This window comes from Acartia tonsa, chromosome 7, assembly GCF_053477335.1.
Source record: "Acartia tonsa isolate MP-2025a chromosome 7, ASM5347733v1, whole genome shotgun sequence".
NCBI lineage: Eukaryota > Metazoa > Arthropoda > Copepoda > Calanoida > Acartiidae > Acartia > Acartia tonsa.
The window spans coordinates 49,888,373-49,907,725 of record NC_137266.1 but is presented as its reverse complement, the minus strand read 5'-3'; positions in this window follow the sequence as shown (position 1 = coordinate 49,907,725).

The following is a 19,353-nucleotide window of genomic DNA, read 5'->3' as shown; positions in this document are numbered from 1 at the left end:
ACTGGCCAGATACCGGATATCCAGCATTATAAATGAGCCATATATCCAGTATCCTTCCAAAAAGTATCCGGCCCAACCCTGTTATATATGTATGCAATTTGACAATTTTGTATTTGGAAGATTACTTGCTACACCTTCATATGTTATAATTGAGACTGCCCCCATTTTTTTTTTTGGTAAATTTCAGGTATATATTAACACACTTGAATTGAAATTTTGTAAAAATCTTTAAAATTGGGATGGTACAAAAGCCCCGAAAAAGCCATAAAAACATGTTTTTTTTTCAGATTTTAAAAACTTTGCAGTGCTTGTACCATCGCAATTTTTGCATTACAGAAAAAATATTTTGCATGGGTCATTTTTTTGCATAAATCAACCATATTTTGGCTGGGGGCAAAAATTTTAACAAAATTTTTCAAATCCGGGACGGGGTAATAAACACATATTTTTTATGCCTTTGTGAGAAAATAATTAGGTTTAAAGTTTTGATTAAACCGTGGTTAAAAAATTTATTTTTTCAATAATTACTCAACAGAATTGAAAAAGTAAGGTGTCAAATTAAAGATCTTACTATTTTTGTTCATACTGGCAATTTTCTTCTTTTATTTTGTTGCGTTTTAGTACCTTAAAACCGACCTAATTTTTTTTTTTTTTAAACTTAAATTACTTCAAAAATAAGAGGTCTACAAAAAAACCGATTGCATATTTAAATTCTATGGACCATTTTACATCTATTACTTGCTAAAAACACCGACTAGCTATTCTAAATAAAAAGCAAAAAAGTTAAGACGCCTTCTTTTAAAATAATTGGGGCAAATTATTGTTACTCAAATATGTCTTCAAAACCGATAAATATCCACTGGATTAATACAGGTTCTCCGCCATACTGAAAAATAATGAATAACATCGTGTTACATGCAATTTAACCCAAATATTGAAATAAGAATCATAAAATTAAAACCAGTTTTGTTAGCATGGGGCGTCAGCCACCGGAACTAACAAAACTGGTTTTAATCTTCTAATTTTTTAATTTTTAATAATGATGTCTATTATACGATGCAATGCAATAAATAACTATCATTATTGGCTTATTATACATTAAGATATATAAGTTTTCCGGAATTTTAAAGTTAGGGGAAGATTTGAAATCTGCATCAAATTTTGAGGATTTTTTATAAAATTCGTTTTTTCTATAATTCTTTATCTAACAGCGGAAATGCAATTTAAGTTAATTAATTTTTGCATCTGTGATTGGTGGATTTACATCATTCAACCAATTAGAGCGCATGTAGTTTATCCTATTGGTCAAAATTAATTAACTTAAAATGCATTTCCGCTTTTAGATAAAGAATTATACAAAAAACGAATTTTATAAAAAATCCTTAAAATTTGATGCAGATTTCAAATCTACCCCTAACATTAAAATTCCGGAAAACTTATATATCTTATTATACATACCTAACCTAAGTTTTATAACCATGTTATCCAATTCGTTGGGCAGAATCGTTGGCAACTTTGATTGATTGGTTGGTTCTAAACTGGTAGTCTTCATACTTTTCAACCAATGATTTAATGTACAAAAGTGAACTATTCATTTATTTTTTACCATGCGCCATGGATTAAATATGGAATTTTAATCCATATTTACAATCAGACGGAAAAAAAGACCAAATATAATAGAAAAATAATTGCTATAAAAGACATTTAATGTGTTTTTGCTTTGAAATCTCTTTAATCCCCTCAAAATCCCTATTTTTGTAAAATTTTCCTTGCACTACAAAAATGTGTGCAAATAAACAAGAAGAAGTAGAGTAAACAATTACTTTGGAGTAGAAGATCTTAATTGGAATTGTTTTTAGTAGCTTTGGTACTCTATAATTCTATGTCCATCCGTCTGTTTGTCCGAAAGACACAAATTAAAAAGTAGAAGATCTTAATTATATTGATTGTGAGGGTGGAGACATGTAAAATTGTATTCCTAGGGTCAGGTAATTTCTGAAATCTTATTGGATACGCAGGTAGTCAGTTAGATTTTAAAATTATATGTTAAAAGTAAAGTTTTTTTTCAGTTTGACTAAAAACAGCATTTGACAAAACAATGGTAATTTTATTGAATGATATTGAGATAAAATTAAGATAAAATGCTTTGTTTAAGTAAAAAAAATATTTGCTCTTTACCTGGATGACCCTGTCAGGTTTGCTGGCATCCTGTGCCCGCCAGGATGGAGATATTCAAATAATTTCAACACTCATTTATATGTCATAACCATACTTAAACAATCACGCAGTTTGGGCTCTTTATCTTTCACACACAGAAAATGAAATAGAAAAAAACAGAGGGTGGTGGGGTTCAACACTTCCCCCCCCTCCCGACCGTTAAGGGTTAAAGTCTTATAACACACACTTTTTATTCATCTACCCAGCTGTGTAACCATAGCTTTGATATATTTGGAAACAATGGTTTACCATTATAATACTGTAATACACATTTGTTATTGGCTTCTAAAGATTTATTGGGGAAGGATGTTCAAACATTTTAGTTTAAAGAAACCTTAACTTTTTTATTGGATGTATGCAGACAGAGAGGTGACAATGGGCTTTTTATCACGATAGTCCTTAAAGTTTTGTAATAACGTTTTATTATTCGTTTGTTCAACAACTTTGGGGACTCTCTTAAATCTTGATAGTAATACACATTTGTTATTGGCTTCTAAAGATTTATTGGCGATTGGTGTCCATACATTTTTGTTTAAAGAAATACCTTAGCTTTTGTGTCGAAGAGAGAGAGAAAGGGGAGACAATGGGCTGTTGTTTAGTCCCCAAAGTTTTAAAATAACGTTGTCTTAACAACTTTGGGGGACCATTATTGAATTTTGATTGGTTGGTTTATTAATTTGAGTGTTCAAACATTTCAACCACTAATATTAATCTACAGATGGGATAATTTTGTGAATTATTATTGGGGACGTACATCAATTTATCAGCCATTGTCTTATCCATTTAGATTCCTGGATATATGTCCTCATAATCTCTTAAACGGGTGAAATTCTTATTTTTTTAACCATGGCAGGTTCAAGCTATTCAGATCGTGGGGAGCGATTCCCAGACCTACGTAGAGATGTATAAAAAGAATAACGTCCCTCACCCCTCCCCCCCCCCCCAAAAAAAAAAAAAATATTTAGTATATGTATATTTTTATTATAGACCTTTTGGGACAAATTTAATTTGATATTATCAAACTACACCAAAATTGACTTCTGATATTTACTAATTAGTTTCAACTCTTTCGAATTCTACCATATTGTGTCAGAAATCGTCAGACGAGTAATTCAATGGCTAGCACAAAACCAAAAAATACAAAATGCGAATTTGTGTTTGTTGAAACACTGATTTATGTATGTGTTTAAACCTTATTCTAACAAAAGATGTACATTATATTAAATTGTAGAATATCAAGAATCTAAAGGGATAAGATCATGGTCGATAAATCGATGTACATCCCCCCCCCCCCCCCCCCCAATAATAATACAACACATCATTAACCCTTCTGTAGATAACAAAAATAGTTGAAATGTTTGGATACTCAACTTAATGAACCCCAACCAATCCAAATTCAATAAAAGTCCCCAACAAATAAGAAAACATTATTGTAAAACTTTGGGAACTAGTGTAATTAACAGCCCAAGGTCCCCTCCCTCCCTCGTAGAATATTGTATAAAACTTTTAATTTATTACTGCACATTTCTAAATAGTTTGCATATCTTCCAGGAATAAGGTATAGCCAACAAGCGAAATAAATATAAAATAATATTTGGAGGGCAGATAAATAGGGTTGTAAATTCTACTAAGTGTTCCTCCTTCCCTTCAACGACAGCTGAAACGTATAGGTTTCGTGATTTTTTTCGAATTAATTTCGTTGTTGGTATAAGCTAAATATCTTCACAATTTTTGGCACTATCACATAAGTGCACTGACAAACCCCTACCCTCCTCATATTGAAATGAATTAAAAATAATAGGAGAGTGATAGGGGATAGTTTTTGTTTGTTTGTTTATTACTTTAGGTCAGGTTAGGTTAGGTTATATTGGGTTAGGGCCTCTCACTTAAGATATGCAAATGAAAAAATACTTTTGATTTATTTAAAAATAAGGTAGAGGATATTATCAGTGCCAAACCGACCAAGCTATCACCCCCTTTTTTCAAGTAACAAATCAAGAAGTTCACATTAGAATAGTTTGAAAGGACACTTTTTCAATCTATATGGTTATATATTTTCTGCAATTTTTAGAAATTATAGAAAATTGTTTATGATATTTAATCCTGTGCAACTGCGCGCCTCTTGTACGGCAGCTTGCAGGCCTACTTGACAATTTGCACCAACATACATTAATGGCCTTAAAAATAAACCTTATTATTCAAAAAATTTTAGATAGGGGCGCTAACTCGCTGCTGGTGCCGGTACAGCTAGTTAGCAACAAATATGTTTTTTTTTAAAATTATAATAATAATTAAAAGTAGGTTGCAGCTGCTGGACAGTTACACGTGACCCATTCTTTCTGGATCCTCCTTAGCATAAAACTGCTCGGATCTTAGAGGTCCCGCGGGCGTGCAGGACCTTTCTGGGGTTCCAATGGGGGCTTGGCTGTCCATGGGTATGGCCGCTGTTTGTGTGTGTGTGTGTACTTCAACTTCGTTTCGCTATCAGTCGGGGGGTGTGTAAGCCGTTAAAGTGCTTCCGGTTGCGTCAGGTTGTTTCAGGTAGTTCAGGTTTTACCACATTAAAAAGACATTATTACAAACAGATTATATTAAAAGACTTAAGTTAAACTTTAGCTAATTCTGATAGACACAAAAAATCAGTGATTACAACATCCATGTGTAGCGAAGCACTACTCTATATCATGAAAGTAAGCAGATGTTCAGTAGTTTTAAAAAGAGATAGCGAAAGAGAGAGAGAGAGAGAGAGAGAAAAAGAGAGGATCAAAGGAAATCAACAGAGCTGGATCTTTATATGTGTAGCCGTTGCCATAGCCGTGGCAATGGCCGTAGTCGTGGCCGTAGTCGTGGCCGTAGCCGTAGCTGCTTCCACTGCCAGTGCTGCCAATAAAACATGGATTTTTAAATGTTTAAAGTGTTAACATATTATCATTATTATTTTATTTCATATATTTACTTATAATTCAAAAAGTGGTTGTGATTTAAAGATCGCATATAGCCAACTTGATTTAAAGATCGCTATTAGGTTAGTGGCTGTAGCTCTGGCAACGACAACGGCAACGACTACACATTTAAAGATCCAGCTCAGATATTTATATTTCAAAATATAAAAAAAAAGGTTTAAAGAGAAGCTCTGTACACCAAAATGTAAAATTGTAAAACATTAATTTTTACTATACAAGTTGTAAATAATTATGTGTCAGTTTGCATTGTTTTAGAGAACAATTGAAAATGGTTTGTTCATTAAGATCAAGGTCACAGAATTGAGGTTAATTATGTATTGATGTAATCTATATAAATCTGGCTTAATGTAATACTTTTTAGTAGTAAAGTTACTCTATACCTAAAATCGACCTTCTTGATACTTAATAAAAATTTTTTTTTTTACTTTTTCTTTTAAAATCTAAAATAAGAAATTGGGTTATTAAATTCGACTCTCTCCTCCTCAAGTGCCCCTAGAGGACTCTAGGGGCGTAGCCGCTAGTTTAAGATATAAAGTAGTAGCCGAGCAGATGGGGTAAAGAGGGTGGAAGGGAATAATCATTATTTTAGCCCGCAGCAAGTTTCATTTTATTAATGAACAAGAAAATCTGGTGTAAGATCCAAGTAATAATATATCCATTTTTGTAAAATACAAGGACAATGGACAGTTTATAAATGCACCACCCCATTACGATAAAAAAAATTACCCTTATGTATTTAAATTATTAATGTAAACTCTGAACAATCCAAATAATATTCAAAATTATCCATCAAAGTTTTTAAAAGCGAAGCTTTTCTATAATTAGGGTCGGTCGGTCCGTCCGCAACGGATAGATTTTTTCGTTAATTTAGGCATGTTAGCATTGTCCTATTAATTTCACACTTTGCAAGGTGATTTCTGTAGTAGTTAGGTACGATTTAGAAAGCGTAGCAACTCTATAAGCATTACCAGAATGTCCGTGCTTCCATTTTAAACATGTTGATTTTTTTACTTTTTTATCAACAAATTTTAATTATCCGATTGATTTGATTTTTGGTATACACATTCCTGGGACAACAAAGTGCAATATTAAAAGAGAAGCAACTCTATAATCAAGTCCTAAAAATGTAAGTATGTCCATATAAAAAAAAATTAAACAATTTTGCTTCGACTCTTATACATTTATATTCTGATTATTCAGTTCTGACCCTATACAAGTGTTAATATCTGTTTGTCCTACCGTTTCAGTGCTTCACTTTTATGGATGTTGTCTTAAAAATAAGGAATGACACACACTTTATAAACTTAGGCCGGTACTAATAATGTTATTCCCCTCCCTCCCTGGAAATAACCACATTGTTATGCATTAAATTAAATGCCTACATCCTCCAACATATTCAAAAACATTTCACCTTTTACGCAGGGATCTAAAGGGATAAAACAATGGCCGATAAATTGATGTACATCCCCAATGATGATAGACGAAATTACTCCTTATGTAGATTACAATTAGTGGTTGAAAATTTGGACGCTGAAATAAATAATCAATCCAATCATAAGTCCCCAATGTTAAACAAACGAATAAGAAAATGTTAATATAAGATTTTGGGGACTTGTGTAATAAAGAGCCCAATGTCCCCCTTCCTCCCTGCTACATCCTTTTAAACATACAAAAACATTTCACCTATCTACGTCACAAAACATTAAACGTTATATAAACTAAAATTTTCTCTTTAAAAAAAATAAAATGTTCCTTGATAAGTCTGTTTTACGTAGAACATGAATATAATTCGATTAGTTTATTTTGTGTGCAGCTTCTCTATAACTTTTGATTGTTCGTATGACCGAGTATGATACGTGCGTTAACTATAGTCTGCAGGGATATTAAGGGATAAGACAATGGTCGATAAATTGTGTTACATACTCAATCATGATACACAAAATCACCCCTTCAGCTAGTTAATGATTACAATCAATAATAAATTTTTACCTCACAATCCCCTCCCCCAAAAAATTGAGTCTGGAAATGAGACTAGAGGCTAAAGAGTTTAAATTTAAAAATAAAAATAGGTACTGACTACTGGAAATGACTAATGTATAAGATTATAAAACAAAAGTTAACCCCAACCCCTCTTCACATTTTGGTATGTATTAAGAAGGGATAATAGACAATAAATTAATCTTTCCATAACTTATTGAATTAGTCTCTGGCTTTGGTAACTTTAAATTGTTGGCTGTTTGTTTAAAGAGTACAAAATAGAACAAATAATATCAAATTTTCCACTTAGTATTTAAGGTTCACTTTAGTATTTAAGGTTCACTTTGGGGGAAGATTAATTTATCATCTATTGTTCTATCTTTGTATCTCTGGTGCTAGGTGTAGAAATAAGAAAACCTTTCAAGCAAATTGATTTTTCTCAGATGCTCTTACACCTTTCAACTTAGGCATGCAAAAATGGAGAAAATTAAACATAGAATTTTCTTTGTTACAAAATTCTGAAAAGAGAAAAAAATTATTTGTACGCGACCTTATCGCATCTAACTAAGCACTGTAAATTACGGTTTCAAAAGAATAGATGTATAACTTAGACAACTATCTGGCTCCAGTGTTTGGGACCTTTTCCGTCTGCTAGCAAATAGCTTTCTGCTCTTTTATAGCGACTTGGCTGTGTTAATATTTCCGATGTTATTGGCTGATATTCAAAGGTTTCATCAAAGGTGACATTCTAAATTTCGATTAATTTAGATTGTAGCTTTTAGTATCGACGGTATCTTAAGGACTAACACAATTGGCAATAAATTAATATACATCCTCAATGATGATAAACAAAAACTACTTCTTCTACATATTAAAACTGTTGATTAAATAGTTTGAACAGAACTATTCGTCAAATACAAATTCAGTAGAAGTACCCAAAGTTTTTAAGCCAACGATTAAGATATCGTGGTCATTAAACTTTGGGTACCTTCCCTCCCTACCTGTGTATAATTGGCTTTCATGCCAGTGCAGTGATCTAAAGGGATAAGACAATGGCCGATTATGATACACAAAATTATCCCTTCTTGTTTAAAAATAGTTGTTGAAACATTTGTACACTCAACTTAACGAACCACATTTTCCAAATCCATAAAAGTTCCCAAAGTTGTTAACCAACGAATAAGGAAAAAAAGTTAATTTAAAACTTTGTGGACCAGTGTAATAAACAACCCAATGTCCCGTCCTTTCCTACTTTTATGAATTGTATACGAGATGTACACAATTCTAACCAACCCGGCCCCTTTTAATCAATTTCCTTGTAGAATAATTTGATTATAACACTTTTTATTCTTGAATTATTCTACAACATTCATTTATTTTCCTGTAATTTTAAAAAGCGAAGCTATTCTATAATTAGGGTCGTACGTCCGAAACGGATAGCTCTTTTCGTTAATTTAGGCATGTTAGAATAGCCCTATCAATTTAAAACTTTACATGATGATTCCTGTAGTAGTTAGTTAGGATTTAGAAAACATAGCAATTCTATCATCGTTACCAGAATGACCATACGTCCATTTTAAACATGTTGATTTGTAACTTTTTCACCGCAAATTTTATGTGATTTTTGCCATACTGATTCCTAGGACAACAAAGGACAATGCTGTAAGTGTAGAGTCTTTATAATCAAGTCATAAAAATGTAAGTATGTCCCTTAAATAGTATCCTGTATTAAACAGTTATGCAGCAAATGTAGGTACAATTTAGTTAAAACTTATACATTTATCTATTTTGGTCCAGAAATCCAGCATTCTGTCACTAGAGGGGGAAGAGTAACTGTATGTCCCCTCCCAAGGACCTTATGCAGACTCCAAATTAGATCTTTGAAAATCAACCTATAGTGTCGGAAATATTAACACAGCCGAAGTAACAGTAAATTTTGCTAGCAGACGAAAAAGGTCCTTAACAGAGGTATCAATTTAGTTGTCTGGTTATACATTTATAGTATAAATCTATAATACCGTTCGTAGAAAAGGAGATATTTTGTTTTCTCTTATACTATTTCAGATAGAAGGCTGTTTTTTAAAAAAAGAAGACCATTTTTTTTCTGAACTGTTATAAAAAATAGACTCCTGAAAACGTATGAGAAGATTCGGGTAAAGTGCCTTTCGTGGCAACGCCTCTTAAGGGGCGTTTAGTCGTATTTCACAGTAACTCTTTACCTATTTCTAGCCACTGCGGGGGGCTCTAACCCTGCGGGGCCAATTCCCTAACCTTGGGGCAATTACCTAAAATAACCTTTCAAAAGCTACTGTGAAAATACGACGAAACGCTTCTTAAGAGGTATTGCTACGAAAAGGACTATACCCAAAGATTCATATGACCATCTACTTTCAAATTCACTATCTATCAGTTTAACTGTTATGCATACTTTTTCCTACCTGTTTGGCTTTTCTTCTAACCTATGATCTTTGCTACTTTTGTATGTTGTCTTCCCTGTTAATTAGGGTTGGGCCGGATATCCGGTCTGGCCGGTTATCCAGCCGGATATCAGGCCATTTTTAATATCCGGCCGGATACCAGATATTAAAACTATCCGGTTACATGAAATCCGGCTGATTTTTGACGCCGGATATCCGTTTATCCGGCCGGATATCCGATAAATTGCCGGATATCGAACGTTGGCCAGGTATCCGGCCGGAACCGGATATCCGGCATTCGAAATCAGCCGGATATCCGGTATCCGGCCAAAAAAGTATCCGGCCCAACCCTACTGTTAATATTAAAGTACGCTAGACAGACAAACATTTACAGAAATATTTATTTACCATTTCTTTTGATTTTATTTGTACCTCCTATAGTATAGATGTATATACAAATAACTACCTCCCCCCCCTCCCCCCTTTCCAAAGACCTTAATCCTCTACCAACAAATTATTTTCTAATACTTGACTGTGTTTATATTCCAGACACTATTGGTTGATTTTCAAAGACCCAATTAAGAGTCGGCACAAGGTCCTTGTGATGGGAAAATACAGTTATTTAACCTACCCCCCACTAGTGTTTTACTCTAATCTTCTATAGACAGGTTTAAACAAACTTTTTATAGGAAATTTCTTTTGTTTACCAGGAATTTGGCTGGCCGTCAGAATATAAGTTAATCTTACAAAAAAAATTGTCTAAATATTTGTGTACTAAATTTGATAATTCATTTAAAACACTTAAAACTTATGGGTTGCTCGTTTTTTTGGTTTTAAACGCACTTGTTGTTTTGTATGATTTTGCAGATAGGGAGGAGACAATTAACTGTAAACTATTTTTTACTGAAACCCCAAGTGTAAACACACATCCTCCAACTTGTTAGCCTAAAAACTTTGGTTACTTTTGTTTTATTTTGAGCATTTTGGGGGATGTACATCAAACTATCATCTTATCCCTTAACAAGTTTACATCCCTAATAAATTTAAAATGGGAGCCAAGGATCTAAAGAGATAAGACAATGTCAGATTTATGTATATGCCAAAATGATGTTGCACAAAATTCCCTCTTCTGCAGATTACAATTATTGGTTTTAACGTTTGGACACTCAATTTATTGAAACAGCCAATCAAAATTCTTTAAAAGTCCCCAAATTTGTTAGGTCAACAAATAAGAAAACGCTATAAAAAACTTTGGGGACAAGTGCAATAAACTGCCCATTTCCCCCTTCCTTCGTCAATAGGGCGGGGCTTTTCAATTATAAGGTAGCTCAAAACAAGTGCAAAGGAAATTATGAAAGATGTATTGATATCAGATCTGTATAAAGTATTATATTAACACTGAAAAGAGAAGCTAGAATTTAATTATTCCGTCTGCTCACACTGAATATCAAACTTTTTCCCTTACTTTTTCTGGTTTTAGACTATTCTTCTACTTACTTTGTCCGCCCGTCTGCTTATCGTCCGGCCAAGCGAGGAGGATGTTTTCAAAGAGAGACGTCCGGTTATCATTGAATATTCTTTAACAAGTTAACATCAACCGTAAAAATAATCTATGAACTAGAAGTCTTCTATAGAAATAAATTGCTCTGGAGATTCCTAAGACTATAAAGTATCTCCCCAGTAACATACTCTCTTTTTATGTATTTCCATTGTTCATTCATAGAGTTATGATTTCCATGAAAGACTTTTAATTTACTAGCCTCGCTGCTTTTAAGATAGATGTCTAAAAAAAGGGGTTTGGGCCCTCAGAATGTTCTGAATAGTTTGGTTAGGGTGGGTAAAGGTTTAAACGCCCACCCCTATCATATCGGCTCCTATTATAGCTAGAGGTTTTATGTTGTTTCCTGTATAATAAGAATTTTCCGACTATTTAGCATTCAAAGTAATTTTTTGCTTTTTAGCCACTTTATTTAGGAATCGCTGTTTTTTTAGGTTTCTTGGAGTTTTTTCATATTCATGGATGTTGTTATCCTTATTCTTTACAAAAATTATGCATATATATATTCTTATCTATAGATGAATGGAAAAAAAGAACAGTCGTTTTGAATTATAAAATCTTATAAACAAGAAATAAAGACTACTATGTGATATAAAACTTGAAACCCGCGACCGTGGCTCAACACGTAGCGCATCCGCTTGTCGTCGGGAAGGTGATAGGTTCGAATCTCGGTTCGACACCGCGTCATAGCATCAAAAAAGTTTGGACGTTCACATTCTAAGAAATACATATTTAAAAGTTTTAAAGCATAACACAAAAATAATCTAATCTACTTTAATATTTTTCATATTCAATATTAATAATTCTTACATCGCTGAAACTTTTGATCCTAAGTTTTCCTTATCCTTCTCTATTTTCTTTTACATTTTTTCCAAGAAAACCTATTATCTTTTTTATCTCTTCTGTATTCGGTAAACCATCACCTCTGGTACTAACTTTTTAATGCAACGAGCGGCTACGCCCCCTAGAGGCCTCTTGAGTAGTGGGGTATAACATTTTGTTTGGTGAAGTATTTTTTTCTAAGGTGATTTATTTATAAGGGGTCTCTGTACCATATCCCAAATCAAACCTTACCAGGAACTATATGAAGCTACTTAGTAAAGAAGAGCTATATCAGTTTAGCGGTTAACAAGATTCTTCAATCTTAGTGAGATCTGTACGGACAGACAAAAAATATAGCAGTTTATTTCAAACAAAGTTTAGGTCTTTTGTTAATAAAGGCATGTTGATATTGTCCTATATCGATTTCAAACTTGGCATAATGATACTTGTAACAGTTAGGTGCCATGTAGAAAGTGTACCTAATCTATAATAACAACTAATGGAAAATCCGTAGGTCTACATAAAACATAATGATATTCAGGGACAAGGGAATGCTATTCTGACAAACAATTCTTAAGGAAAATTTCCCCATAAAACCCTTCCCCTTTTCCTCCCCTTCTTTCCCACAACTTTTCACTTACATGAAACACTTTATAAGGTTTCGTGATTTTACACCAAAAACTTTATAAGGTTTCGTGATTTTTTTAGAATTGATTGTTATAATAGCTACCCCTGGATGATATTAAAAACTTTAAGTACAAACAAACGTACAGACATACAGACATCCTGAATTTTTAGAAGCGAATCTGTGGTATCCGCCTAGGTTAAATGGCAAACACCCGAGTTCAAATGACTACGGCAGTGCGAACAGACGTGGACACATATATTATAGAGAAGCTACGCTTCTCTAGCAATCACTAAATAATAAAGAGAGTCTATTCAGATGTTCCTTTATTCAGGGTCTAAGGTTTACTAAAGTTATATACAACAAACAATAAATACACAGATTGGAATAAGTGATCATAAAGCAGGATCAATATAAATACATATACAATAATCAGATTGGGCAATAATGATCCCCCATCCCTGGAAAGGGTGGGGGAACCAAACAATACAGCTTAACCATAATAAGGCTGTCAAAATCTATCATTAATTTTAAAGCATAGGGAGGGGTCAGGCTGACCCCTTCCCCAGTACTCGGGGGAGGGCCCTCGGCCCTTCCCCGAACCAAGGTCAGGGTTGCCATAGAACATGGCTCACGGCTGCCGAATACCACAAATCTTTTCTATCATTAGAGTCGGTTCGCCTATAACGTTTATTTATTTTTGTTTATCTAGACATGTAAGAATTGTCCTATCCATTTCAAACTTTGAAAGATGATTAGTTAAGTGACAATTTCGAAAGCGTAGCAACTCTATATTCGTTATCAGAAAGCACGTACGTTCTTTTTTAACATGAAGACTTTTTACTTTATTTACAAAATTTTAGAATACTGATTCCTAGGACAATATGTTACAATGTTATAAACGAAGCATTTTCTTAAACACTAACCTGTAATTAAGCAGTTTTGCAACACATTTATTTAAATTTAGTTTAGACTTATATATTTATAGTCTCCTTATTCAGTTCGGACACTCTACAAGTGTTAATGGTCGTTTGTTTTACCATTTCAGAGCTTCGCCTTTATGGATCCTTGTTATATAAGAAATAGGTATATATATCTATATTTGTTTATATTCACATCATTATTTCTGAACGCGTTGCTGGCAGTAAAATGATTCCTTGTAAAAATACATTAGACGTGACCTAAATACACAAAGTTAATATGTACACATTAAAAAAACAAGGATGACAACACCCATAAAAGTCTGAACGATATTGAAAATATTTTTTTTGCAAAATTCCTCAAATACAGGATACAGGATATAGCAAATATACATACTTTTATTCTTAGGATTTGATTATAGAGATGCGTCGCTTATCATATTGTACCTTGTTGTCCTAAGAATCTTTATTCCAAAAATCAGATGAATAGCATGTTATCAAATGCTTTCAAATCGCACTGTCATATGAATCATCATGCAAAGTTTGAAATAGCTAGGACAGTTGTAACATGTATAGATTAACTAAAAGAGCTAACCGTTACGGATGGTTGTACGGACAGACCGACCCTAATTAAAGGGAAGCTTCGCCTTCAAAAATGCTAAATCTTTCCAAAAACTTTTCTATTTACATTCTTATCTAAGGTAATAAATCATAAGAAAATAGTTGCATAACAAATCTAGATAAATGTAATAACCAGAATAAGGAATAGAAAATCCATAAATTTATTTGTTTTAGATTAGAGTTCAAAGAATATTTAATAGAAAAAAAGACTGCATATAAATCCTTTAGCGTCAAGTAGCAAAATTTTAGCTTATTTATGAATTTGTAGTTAAAAGCATATTACCAGGGATCTAAGGGGATAAGACAATGATACACAAATTTACTCCTTCTGTAGATTACAATTAAAATTCAACAAAAGTTCCCAAAGTTAATAAGCCAAAAAATAAGAAAACGTTATTATAAAACTTTGGGTACTAGTATAATAAAAGCCTAATGTCCCCTCCTACCATGGGAACATACCATATATTTTTTTCCCCCTATATATGTTGTTCTTATTTTAAAAGTGCAGTTTTTCTATGATTAGAGTCGTTCCGTCCGTTAGACCTTAACGGCAAGCTCTTTTCGTTAGAATTGTCCCATCGATTTCGAACTTTGCATGTTGATTACTATAACAATCAGGTGCGATTTAGAAAGAGTAACAGCTCTATAATCGCTACCAGAGAGTCTGTGCGTCCAATTTAAACATGTTTGTTTTTAACCTTTTTGGCAAGAATTTTTTTATGTAATTTCAATATCCTATTAATCTGATTTTTGGACGAACCCAAAACTGTCCCACTTTGAGAAAGACGATTCCAGTGACGTCATATACGTTTAAGGAAGGGGGGAAGAAAATCTCTTCCATTTTAAAGAGATTTCTTCCCCCCTTCCCTTTTTCTTTCCCGAAACGTATATGACGTATAAAGTGGGACAGTTTGGGGTTCGTCTGATTTTTGGATTATTGTTTCCTATTATAACAAAGTCCTATTAAAGTAAATATGTCGTTAAACGGTATCCTGTACTTCAGCAGTTTTGCAACAAATTTACTATCAATTTTTATATATTTATATTCTGCTTATTCAGTTTTGACACTTTTAGAGTGGTAATTTTTGTTTGTCTAACCATTTCACAGTTTCTTTTTTTAGATGTTTTCATCCTTGTTATATTTTAAAATGGTTAAACATTTTGAACCAGAAAAAAAACGTAAATATTTTAAATTTTGTTTTGATGTTTGTAAAAATATTTTGGGCAATTCCATTAAGTAATAAAATTGAATATGGCCGCTATTTGTTTGTCCAACCTGTCTTTCTGAGTTTGGAGGATTTTTACCCCCTATTTAATTTTTTTTGAAAAAATATTTGTTTAGCGAAGCTACTCTAAAAGTCAAAATTGAAGTCGAAGAATTTCTCAGTTGCTGTCAAATTGGATTAAGCACTGGAGCTAGTCATGTGCGACGTCATAAATATACGTCTAAATCCATCTCTACTTCTCCTCTCATCCCTCATCCCAGACGGACGGACGGACTGGCCGACCCTAATTATAGAAAAGCTTCGCTTTTAACAAGGATATAATTTTAATCCCCCTTGTTTAAGATACACAATCAAATATCCTCACACCAAATAAAGTTTTGGAATATCGTTTTAACTAAAACATACATAACTCTTAAAATTTACGTAAAAATAAAAATCAAAACGGAACCTTCATCTCTCTGGGCCTACACATTTGTGAACATTGCATCTTCAAAATTCTTTGCAAAGAGTTTTCTAATAAACCTGTAAACATTTGAAATTGTAGGTTAGGTTAAGTAATTGCCCCGCAGGGTTAGGCAATTGGCCCCGCAGGATTAGCGCCCCTGCAGGAGCTAGAAATAGGAGAAAAGCTAATGTGAAAATACGACAAAACGCCCCGTAATAGGCGTTATGAAGAAAGGGACTATACCCGATTTTTATCGCAAAGAAGTTAGTAATTATATATCTATTTACTTTTATTCTTTCTATAATAAAGACTTAATTTTTACGATAAAGGCAGTTTAAATTTTCTAAAATCCTAACAAAGATCGTCATGCTTACACTATTTAATAATCTTGTTTACGAAATAAAGGCCAGAATACTTTGTCTTTTTGTTAAACACAACTATTTCTCATTGTAAAAAACTCAGTGGAGATGTAAAGGAATAAGACAATGGTAGATAAATTGATGTATAATGTACATCCCAACGATGATATACATACAAAATTACTCCTTCTGAAGATTCAAATTAGTGGTTGAAACAAGAACACTGAACTTGATGAACCATCCTAGCAAAATTCATTAAAAGCCCTTAAAGTTGCTAAGCCAACGAATAAGAATGCTTAACTATTAAACTTTGGGTAATAGTGTAATTAATAGACAAATGCCCCCCAACCCTCTCTTAGAAAATGTATATTTACATTGTTTAAAATATCCGTGATTTAAATTCTATCGGTTTTAAGACTGATTAATTAATTATTAGTGAAGCATTTCTATCTATATAAAATAGAATGGCTTTAGGATTTATTTTGCTTAGTCAAAGTTTTTAGAGGCTAGGGGCTAGTGGCCCGGTACATAGTCTATTATATAGTTAAGGAAACTTTATGAAATTATTTTGTCTTGGGCCGAAGCCGTTTGTGTTTGGTATTTGTTAAGATTTTTAATAAATCTTTGTGTAATCAATTCAACAGACACTATGTATCTTGTTTTTATTTATTGACATACAAAAAAGTGTAATATATATTATTTAAAACTCTATATTTTTTTCCTTTTTGTAATTTTCCCCATTTTTATTCTTTGCATGTTATGACCTTATACAGTCCCATTTATTTCAAAATAACAAATGATGACGCAATGCATTCCTTAGTAATTGGTTTTAACGATTAGCTTCAATAAATTTGGGATTTCCATAGCTTTAATATTTATTTGTATAATGACGGAGAAAGCCCAAGGGAAAGGTTTTCTCTGGGAGGAGAAAGTGACGGCTTTTAGTAAATTTACAAATGTTTACATCATACAGAAAATGAGTTTATATCATAATTCTTTCATATTTTACAAGCAGCCTTTTTATTTATGTTTTTATTGTCTGGAAATAATTTTACTAGAACTAACTGCATTTTTAGTTATTTGTTATTTATCGTATCATATCTTGTTGTAAAAAAATAGTTAATAAAACGGAAATTACTAAAAATCATACATATTAAATGAAATTTGTTATATGTATGCAAAATTATTAAATTTTTATAAAACAGCTTTAAATTGTTTCCCTTGTCAAAAAATATTATTTTAAAAAAGAAGCATATTTCAACCAATAATGAAATTCTCATTCTAAATATTAAATGTAGATTTAAAAGACTGATTTTGTAGCTTGATTACATAATTGGAAAATTCTTAGATTTTATTCACATGCAATAACATAGACACAGTGTAATGTGCATCTTTTTTATACTTAATTGTTAGTTGCTTTTAAGAGAAACTTGTAATTTTTTTTGCGGGAGTAATTTTTTCTAGGGGCGAACTACCCCAAAACAGTTATGGAACTACCTAGGACCTAAGAGAAGCTACCCTGGAAAGGATAACCATATCGGTTAAGTGGTTAGCAAGATTCTTCGGTACACATACACAGACGGATATCCTTTTATTATAAGGATATTTTTTTTACAAACCACCTATCAAGCAATTACTACTTCCACTAAATGTATAACATTACCAAATCGATCATTTTAAACGCAAATTATTACTGTGGCACTAACTATGCCTTTCTCCTTGCTCCACTTTTATTGTCCCCCCTCTAATACAATTCCTAACGCGTCTATTTATGAAAGATTTTGCTAATGTGAAAGCTATGACACACCTACAAAGTGTTCCATGCATAGTTTTAAGAAAATGTTGAGAATTCGGATATAGGGATAAACAATTTGATGATAATCTATTTTTCTCTATGTATTCCAAAAAATAAATCTATATGGGGTTCATTTTTATTTCATTGAAGAGATTATTTCACTATCAAGATTCTTCTGTATATGTGGAAAACCCTGGAGAGAGGGGACATTGGGCTGTTTATTATACTAGTCCCCAACGTCTCATAATAACGTTTTCTTGTTCGTTTCTTATCAACTTTATCGACTTTTATTACATTTTGAGCGTCGAAAACGTTTCAACTACTAATTGTTATCTACAAAAAGGGTAATTTTGTTTATCATCACAAGCGATGTACATCAATTTATCGGCCATTGTCTTATCCATTTAGATCCCTTTTTAACCTATCTCTTCATCTCAGTAGGCTTACTCACTTTTTTCTGTGGAGATATTCAGTGATTCACTAGGCATAATAAAACAAACAAAACAGAGTTGCCATAACTGTACATTCCCTCTTTTAATAAACAAAATTTCTCCTTTTATATTATTATTAAATGTAAAAGTTAGGACATTGCAAGTTTGTACTAATTAAACAACATTTAATGAATTATCCAAAGTTTTAAACCACCGAATGCGCCAAAGTGTTTACACAACTTTGGTTACGAGTATGCTTTGAGGATTGCTTAAAGTAATATTAAGATTTTTGGTGCAAAATTGGCTTATTTTAGGTGTTTGAATCAGGTGAATGCCCATTCTTTTACTATGTGAAGACATTTGGTATCTTTAAGATTTATGCATATTCTAATTTGATGTTATTGTCACTTCCTTAGTAACTAAATATTTTTTTAGAGGGATGTCAACAAATCCTAATAACTTTGGAGCCTTTTACTTAAATTTGATTGGTTGGTATGTTCAGTTGAGTGTTCAAACTTTTTAATCACTAATTTCAATCTACAGGATTTTGTGTATCATTATTGGTTAATGGTATGTATATCAATTTTTTAGCCATTTTCCTATTCTTTTAGATACCAGCCTTTTTGTTATTTAAAATCCTTCTATCGAGTCATAATCAATAACTTAAAGACTACCAATAAACAATTTTCTTATGTGGCAACTCTGTTTTATCAATTGTATCAAACACGTAAGTTACAATCCACTGAAGTGTTTGAATATTCAATATTGTTTAAATATTTAAACAAAAGAAGATTTGATTCTAATACAGTGATTTTTGACAAAACTGTAAATTTAACAGTGAAAATCTACTAGTGAATAATGTATTGCTATTGTGATTTAATATATGTATAATATAAATATCCAATCTATAATACAAAGTAGAACGATGTCTGTCTGTTTGTTTGTGTGTTTGTGTGTTTGTTTGTCTGTTTGTAGCG